Source organism: Lathyrus oleraceus, chromosome 1 (genome assembly GCF_024323335.1).
Source record: "Lathyrus oleraceus cultivar Zhongwan6 chromosome 1, CAAS_Psat_ZW6_1.0, whole genome shotgun sequence".
Lineage (NCBI taxonomy): Eukaryota > Viridiplantae > Streptophyta > Magnoliopsida > Fabales > Fabaceae > Lathyrus > Lathyrus oleraceus.
In genome coordinates, this window is record NC_066579.1 from 387265537 (window position 1) to 387274450 (window position 8914).

Here is an 8914-nt window from a genome sequence, read left to right on the forward strand (position 1 = left end):
CACTTTAGAGGGCGCTTTTGTAACAAAGCGCACTCTAAAGTGAAGCGAAAAAATAATGAGGAAATGGAGGGACACCAATAGAGGACGCTTTATTGAAAGCGCCCTCTAAGGGTAACCTTAGAGGGCGCTTTTTAAAAAGCGCTCTCTATGTACATGTACATTTCCAGTTTATAAGGCGCTTTTGGAAAGCCTTAGAGAGCGCTTTTAGAAGCGCCCTCTTATGCACCCTTTAGAGGGCGCTTTTGTAACAAAGCGCCCTCTAAAGTGAAGCCAAAAAAAAATAATGAGGAAATGGAGGGACAACAATAGAGGGCGCTTTAGTGAAAGCGCCCTCTAAGGTTACCCTTAGAGGGCGCTTTTAAAAAAGCGCTCTCTAAGTCCATGTACATTTCCAGTTTAGAAGGCGCTTTTGGAAAGCCTTAGAGAGCGCTTTCAGAAGCGCCCTCTTAGGCCCCCTTTAGAGGGCGCTTTTTTTACAAAAGCGCCCTCTAAGGTCCCCTTTAGTAAACATTAAAATTATAACATATACTGCATGTCTCTTTATTTTCCCTCTCTACAAGCTATTTCGTTTACGTAACTGGGTTTTCTCTCTACTGCGTCCACCGTCTACTGCGATTACTCTCGTCCTCCGTTCGTTCTCCCTCCCTCACCGTCGTCGTCGCCGTCGCCTTTTTCTGCTGCTGCGTTCACGTTCACGTCCACCGTCACTGTTCACTTTCTTCTCCATCGTTACCGTCACCTTGAAGGTATTTCTCTTCTCCATCTTTACCGTTCACTTTCTTCATGTGTTTGATTAGGGCATTTTCTAAACTTAGTTTTACATTTTGTGCATTATGTTGATTAATGTTGTTTAGGGAAAACTGAGTTTTTTATTTCTGATTGAAAACTGATATCATTTGAAGTGTGTTTGAGCTTGTGCTTGGAAGTTTGATGATTATGGATGCAAGTTTGTTCATGTTCCAAACACCATAAGTTTGCATTGGTCTTTTGCATGCAGTAGGTGTGTGTGAGTTTGCATTGGTCTTTTGCATGCAGTAGGTCTTTTGCATGAGAAATGGAAGGTATATGAATGTGTTCACGTATTGAATCATTGTCTTACTTGGGTCTTATTGAATCATTTCTATATTACAGATAAAATGGCTAACCAAGACGATACCCATGACGCGAATGGATCACGTAACAATGTTGAAAAAGAAATCAAACGAGGATTGACTGTTATGAAGTCAATCATTCGTGCAAGAGACAAGGGTGTAAAATTTGAAGTACATTGGAGTGCTGAAGACCAACTAATTGAGCCTAACGGTTCAATGTTGGCAAGTTACATTGGTTTCCTTGTTCGACAACATATTCCGATTACATGTGATAATTGGAGAAGTCCGGACTTGAAGGTTGGCAAAGAAAAAATATGGTCGGAGATACAGGTACTTACCATATATTGTTATATGTTTTTTTTGTTGACTATTTGTTGACCATATATTGTTATAATATTACTTTATAATAATACACTCCATGTGTATGTTTTTTAGAGATCCTTTCACATCGATGAAAGCCGGCAAAAATATTGTATTCAATTGGCCGGAAAAAGACTCCGAGGATTTCGATCCTTTTTGTCCAACAAATTTCTCAAGGATGAGGAAGGAAAATTTGTTGAAGCAGAATGGCCAATGAAGTATGCCGAGATTATTTCAGCCGATGAATGGAATAACTTTGTCGCCAAACGAAGAAACGAAAAATTCCATGTAATGTCTATTAATTATGGTATTATACAATTGTTAAGTTACTTGGTTCTAATATGCCTTAAACTTTTTTATCCAGGAAGTAAGCGACATAAATCGGAAAAGGGCATCAAAACCCGCGTATCCGTACAAAAAAGGGCGTACGGGATATGCACGGTTACAACAAAGAATTGTGAGTATATTCAAATGCTATGAGCTTATACATTGTCACAATATGTTATAATTGATGATCTTATAATCTAATTCAATGTGTAGCTAGCCGAGGAGAAAAGTGACGCAACATCTCTTCCGGAGCACGTATTATGGAAGGCTGCTCGGGTTGGGAAGGATGGGGCTGTCGTTGAAGCGGTCCAAACTGTTTATGACGAATGTGTAAGTATATGTAACATTATTTCTTTAATTATATCGAAAATTTTGTTAGACATATAATTCATTTTTAATCTCCTCTAATAATATTTCAGGAGACTTTATCCCAAACCGTACCTTCAACCGAGGTCCAGGATTGCAGGAGCGTACTTAGTCGAGTACTAAATGTTCCTGAGTATTCCGGTCGTGTGAGGGGTAAGGGTTTTGGTGTGACTCCGTCGTCATTTTATAAAAAACCAAAAATAAAAAATCCTACCAACAAAGAGGTGATGGAGACCTTGGCGGAGTTAAGGGCACAAGTACTCCAACTGCAAAACGAGAATGCAAGGTATAGAGAGGAAAGGTGCGGCTCCGAGGCAAAAGATACTAGTGACCGAGCTAGTATCAATTGTCAACCGAAATTTCTCGAGGTAATTATATATGTTATTATGAAATTAAAATAGCACTTTTTTACTTGACACATATACACGTTAACAATAACATTTATTATTGGTTTAGGGCATTTCACCTTGTCAGCTGTATCTATCGTCACCAACTTATCGCATGGTTGGCAAGGGAAAAGTGCACAACACTTCGGGTGAATTACTTCACCATAATCCCCTCCCGGTGGGATATATGAAAGTTTCGGTTGACCTTGTATTAGATACCGACGCGCTTCTACCATTACCTGACGTTGTTTCAGAGACAACGTTGATGCGAGAAGCAGTCGGATCCTTTGTTGGATGGCCGTCAGATCTAATTTTCCCAGATGCCGAGGTATATATGTTCTAAATGATTATGAATCTTTAGTATTCACATTTCAATTCAGCTACAATTATGATATTTAATCAATCCTTATTACATGGTAATGTTAGACTCCTACAAGACCCACGCATAAAGCTGGTAAAGGGATTTCAAGACGCATCGAGTCGGTTGCATCTCTAAAAGAGGTACAAATATATATACCTATTGAATTATATACGCAACGATTCTGTTGCATCACAAAAAGTCATGATTTAATTTATATGAATTTTTAGGTTCCCGGTCGAAAGTTGAAAAAAGCTGGTAACGATATTCCTCCAACGACGTCCGGGACAAAATCTCAAATTATGATGCGTCTTGAGAAAATGGTGAATGAGTCCGATATTATGCAAGGGGCCATTCGTACTATAGATTTTGATGAAGGTGTTTTCGGAGCTGCTCATTTCGAAATAATTGCAAAGGAGGACATGCAACAACTTTTTGAACACGACGAATTGGGCATCGCTGTCATTCATACATACATATGGTACTCCGATCAATCTATAATTTACTTAGTTGAACAATTTATTTACACATTTCAATGAGTAGTCTAATGTTTATTATGTTTCTATTTAAGGTATATGTATGTAACATTGCTGCGGGGAACTGAATTGTGTAACCGTTTCAATTTTATTGCTGCTTCCCGTATCAACGCAACGTTAATAACGAAAAATCCAACATCCGTAAAGAATGATCTAGTCGATAGATTCATGGCGGCCGGCGATAAGACTACACCCAGTTTGTATTTTTTACCGTTTAATTCTGGCAACAGGTTAGATTTTCTTTCTAATAATTTCATTCTAATCTATGTATATCTTTTACGTAGAAAATTTTCATTCATCTAAATTTTTGTTTTATTTTACAGTGGTCACTGGGTGTTGGTTGCTATGGATCTTTCGAGACTAATAGTGTATTATCTCGATTCGTTATCGGGTGATTGGAGTAAATATCCGAGTATGAAGAAGACGGTTGACGCGTAAGTGAAATTCCCCTAAATATTCGTGTGTATTTGTATATTTAATTATGTCTGTCAGATTGATCTCAATATACGTTTTTATTTTGTTAGGACAATAATAAAATTTAGATCGAAAAAGAATTATCGCAATAGGAAGGACATTACCTGGATCAGAGTTCAGGTATATATTAAGTATCTTATTTTTGCTTATTATAGTGTTTGTTTTTTTGCTTATAATAGTGTTTGTAAGAAATTAACTATATATATTGTTTGTTTTTCTGTGTAGTGTCCTCAGCAAAATAATTCGGTCGATTGCGGATTTTTTGTATTGAGATTTATGAGAGATATCATTGCGTTGAATCGTATAGACATCCCAAAAATGGTATGGAATAATAACTTAGGGTTTATTTTAATATTATCGGATATTTCATCTAATTTGTTACTAAATCATGAATATGTTTTATTCTCTTAATTGTAGTACTTTGAGGAATACAAATCTTACTCAAGAGCTCATTTGGATGAAATGAAGGATGAATTGTGTCAATTCATTGTTGATCAAAGAATCATATAGCTAGGTTGTATATTGTTGTACATATATGTATGGAATGTTGTTGTTGTATGCTGTCGTTGTATATATGTTGTATATTGTTGTTGTACTTTTACTAACTCATGAATATGTTGTTGTATATTGTTGATCAAAGAATCATATATTATGTTGTATATATGGAGGATTAATGTTGTATATAAATGGATTCATGTTGTATATATCAATGGATTAATGGTGTATAACATTGGATTAAAGGATGAAATCAATATGAATTTTACACTTTTGCAGCATGCGAACAGGTTACCAATTAAATATCCACTATTTTTCAAACAATTTTTTTTAAAACAACTAACACTTTAGAGGGCGCTTTCTGTAGGAAGCGCCCTCTAAACATTTTACATTGACAACTTTAGAGGGCGCTTTATCCAGAAAGCGCCCTCTAAACACTTTACATTGACAACTTTAGAGGGCGCTTAACACTTTAGAGGGCGCTTTATGTAGGAAGCGCCCTCTAAACATTTTACATTGACAACTTTAGAGGGCGCTTTGTCCAGAAAGCGCCCTCTAAACACTTTACATTGACAACTTTAGAGGGCGCTTTTTCCAGCAAGCGCCCTCTAAGGTGTCCCTTTATGGACCACTCCAGAGGGCGCTTTTTTCTGAAAGCGCACTATAATGTGGCCCTTAAAGGGCCACTTTAGACAGCGCTTTCTCCAGGAAAACAAAGCGCTGTCTTTACCTATGCCAGCGCCACTTTAGAGGGCGCTTAAAAGCGCTGTTATAGGCCAAAATAAGCGCCCTCTTTTCCCTTATTTGGCGTAGTGTTGAACGTGTTCGTAACTTGAGTTTTGGAACATACTCAGTCATTTGCATTAACTATGTATCTTCATGAAGTATTTTGGTTTTTGTTCTCCTCTACTGATACCACCACACCATATCTATAGGAAAGTTTGAAAAGTGTTTCTTATTTTGAGTATTGGGGCGTAGTATAATACACTTATAGTACTCCAGTGATCTCCTTCACATATGATTTTTGCAACACTTTGTTGACGAAGTACATTGGGCACGAAACGCTTTTCCTTTATTCAACTAATATTGAATTGATGGAGTCTTTCAAGGATGAAAAGTAAGTAATTAATTTAGAACTAAGGTTTGATGATATGAACCACTTAAATTAATTTAAGGCATGTTTGCATTTGTTAGTCCACTTAGAACACTCCGTTTTTTTGAGCATTTGGTAAAATGGTAAGAAATGTTCACCTGATTTGAACATAAATCGAGATGTAGATATTATATGTCTAGCTATCCGTTGCACTTCTTGTATGCACTTATTGATGTGGATCTTATGTAATGTAAGATGATTTATATTGAAATCAATAAAAATAACTTATTTGTAAATTATTTACCGGTTTGATCATTTATAATCTTTGGATGATTTTAATTTCGGACTAATGTTGTATTTATCTATAATATAAGATCAATGCCTCTGGAAAATTCCAAACCACCCCTTCCTTATCGACTGTCATGTGTCTATTTTATGGGATTTTGATGTCCAATTTTATCTTGTCCTAACTTTGTTTTGATTCTGGTTTTAATGTAACCATTATTTGGGTGGAAATTACAAATTACCCAATGAATTTCCTTAAATAAATTTCATTTTGGGGGGCTTTCTATGTCCAATTTCATCATTCCTCAACAATGTTTCCTTACTGATTGCTTATCACGATGTTCTGTTTTCACTTTTTCATTTATATTTAATTTACAAACCAAACCTATGCAATCAATCAAACAACTTTTCTATTAACAATCTATCAAACATATGCTTTGAGATGCATACATCCATCACTACTGTACCACTATTTTACCTCACTCCCCATTGCAATTTTTTTTAAATACTCTCTTTCTACTTTCAACTCCAAACTCATTTTCTTCTGCTTTTCCATTTTCCTCTCTAGGTGATATCAATTTTCATCATAGAGAACAGGTAAAATGAGATTATATCTTCACTAATTTAAATCTTTATTTACCATTGTATACCCTATTAATGATTTTGAAACTTTTTGGGTTTTCTACCTATTTCAAAGACTAACAATTTTATTTTTATTTATTGTAAATAATTGTGGAAGGTTATGTTTAGAGTACACTAAGATTGAAGCCCCTGATTCATTTCTCTTTCATTTTTTCATTTTCTTCTTCAGATCTATAAAATATTGTGGGTAGGATTATTGATCTGGAGCCAATAACAGATCAAGGTATCTTATCTCCAAATTTTATGATTTATGTTTTATTTTCATTTCAATTCTGTAGAAAGAGAAAAAGGAATATACACTGACATTGTAAAATATTTTTACACTGTCAATCAATGACACCCATGTATTCCGCCACATCACACTTTTATTTTTAAAATACTGTTATGATTTGGCAATATAAAATATTTTGATTGGATGTCAGTGTAATATTTATTTACGCTGACAGTGCACTACCTTTAACCTCCTATAAAAATACTATGGATAAAATTTTGTATGTGCATAGAAATGTTAAAAAAAGGATGATATATTATTGAAAAAAATAAAAAAGTTTCTTTTGGTGTAAGTGCAACTTTATTTGATACGTATTTCTTTAAAACACGTGGAAAAGACTAATAATATGTCATTTACATATGGTGGTGTCCACTTCTAGCCATGTTCCATGAATAAGCCATGCTTATGCATGAGTGAGACAAAAAATAGAGAATGAGGGTAAGAATGTTATGATTCAGATGACTGATTTTTAGATTAACTTGAGCTTTTTCTGGTGATAAGATTGTGAAAGAAATTAAACTCCGAGTGTGTCTTATTTATATTTAATACATAATTTTAATGCTGGTATAACTCGTGGTGTTTGCACTTTATTCCAGGAGTTGCAAATCAGAAAATCATAATTATTTGATCTCCAAAGATGTCCTATCACATTGGCTATAATGAATGAACAATTATTTCCTAGCATAAAGTTATCTCTATGAACTATGTGTTGAATTGTAATTCCTTATGTTAAAGCAGGTAGTGCTCCACGGAAAACAAGGATGTGCCGAAACATGTAGTGTGTGTCGAGTTGTATTAGATGTCGAAGTGTCAAATCAGGTTGCTTGACACAGGATTTCGACTTAGACCAAAATATGTATTTTGGGCCTTTGTAATTTTTGGGTTTTAACTTAGGGAGCAAGCTACCTCAATTATAAATAGAGGGAGTAACCCCTATTTTCATAACAATTTTGTAATCACTTGTAGTTGCAAAATTAACGAGATTTTCCACCAACTATGGGTAGAGAGACTCTTGAGAAATCATCTTCTTCCCTAATTTCCATCAAACCCTAATATTATTTCTTATTCAACTCTCTTGTTTTCATCATCCTTGTGCAACGATACAATCTGGCAACAAAGGTTAGTTGATTCACTTGAGTGAAGAGTGAAGAACAAGTGGGAATTCGATCAGTTGATTGAATCTTGTTCATCAAGGTTGACTCGGAACTACTCAAAGTTTTAGGTTTAATTCCAACATCTGGTATCTAGAGCACTGGCTGAGTGATTCGTGGGGAGCAAAACACGATGGTGATGAATCATCCGAACACGTATTTTCCAGCAAGTCTCCTAATTCTGAAGAATAAGAATTATGAGAATTGGTGCAAGCAGATAAAGGTTGTCTTTTGCTATCAAGATGTTTTAGATCTTTTGAACGAGGGAGTGACACCTCTTGCAACAAACGTGATGGACGAAGAAAAAGCCGCACAGAAAAAATTGAAGAAGAAATATTATAAAGCTCTCTTTATAATCCATCAATATGTATTCTGATAATTTTGAAAAGGTTAGTGATGTTGAATCAACGAAAGAAGCATGAGAAATTCTAGAAAAATCATTTGGAAGCAGAGAGAAGGTGAAAGGTGAGGTTACAAACTCACGAAAGAACGTATGAATTGCTTCAGATGGAAGACAATGAAAGCATAACTGATTTTTCACTAGAGTTACAAAACTGGTGAATCAAATCAAGGTATGTGGAGAAGTGTTGACATCAAGATCAGTTATTTCAAAGATCTTGAGGTCATTGGATCCAAAGTTCGACCATGTGGTAGTAGCCATACAAGAGTCGAAAGATTTGTCAACATTGACAAAGGAACGCTTGAATATCATGAACAAAGAATGGTTGAAAGAGTTGCATGGAAGTCGAAGAGTGATATGGCTTTGCATGCACAATCAGCAAGAGAAAAGAAAGGAAAAAGGAAGTGGCTCGACAATAAAGGTAGATGAGGCTATAACAATTCGAATGGTCGAAATCAGCAAGAAGGAGGTTGGTCGAATCAGAGAAGAACCTCATACTAAAGTAACCAAAGAGGTGGTGCTATAGGTAAAGAAATAGGTGGTGGTCGAAAACTGTTGAATGTAATTTTAAGTGTCGGGTTTTTGTTATCGTATCCACAGGGATTGTGAGATATCACCGCCTTTTGACAGTTGTTTTAATTCTTAGCTTAAGGTAACAATGGGGTTTTGGTATTTGTCA

General features: G+C 35.5%; 1 long non-coding RNA gene across 1 annotated transcript; it reads left to right on the forward strand.

Moving 5' to 3' along the window:
- The first annotated feature begins 5968 nt into the window (after positions 1-5968).
- LOC127073353 (uncharacterized) lies at positions 5969-7737 on the forward strand. The gene is made up of 3 exons (XR_007785728.1): positions 5969-6368; positions 6583-6636; positions 7281-7737. It is a non-coding gene; the product is annotated as an uncharacterized LOC127073353 (long non-coding RNA).
- The last annotated feature ends 1177 nt before the right edge of the window (positions 7738-8914 follow it).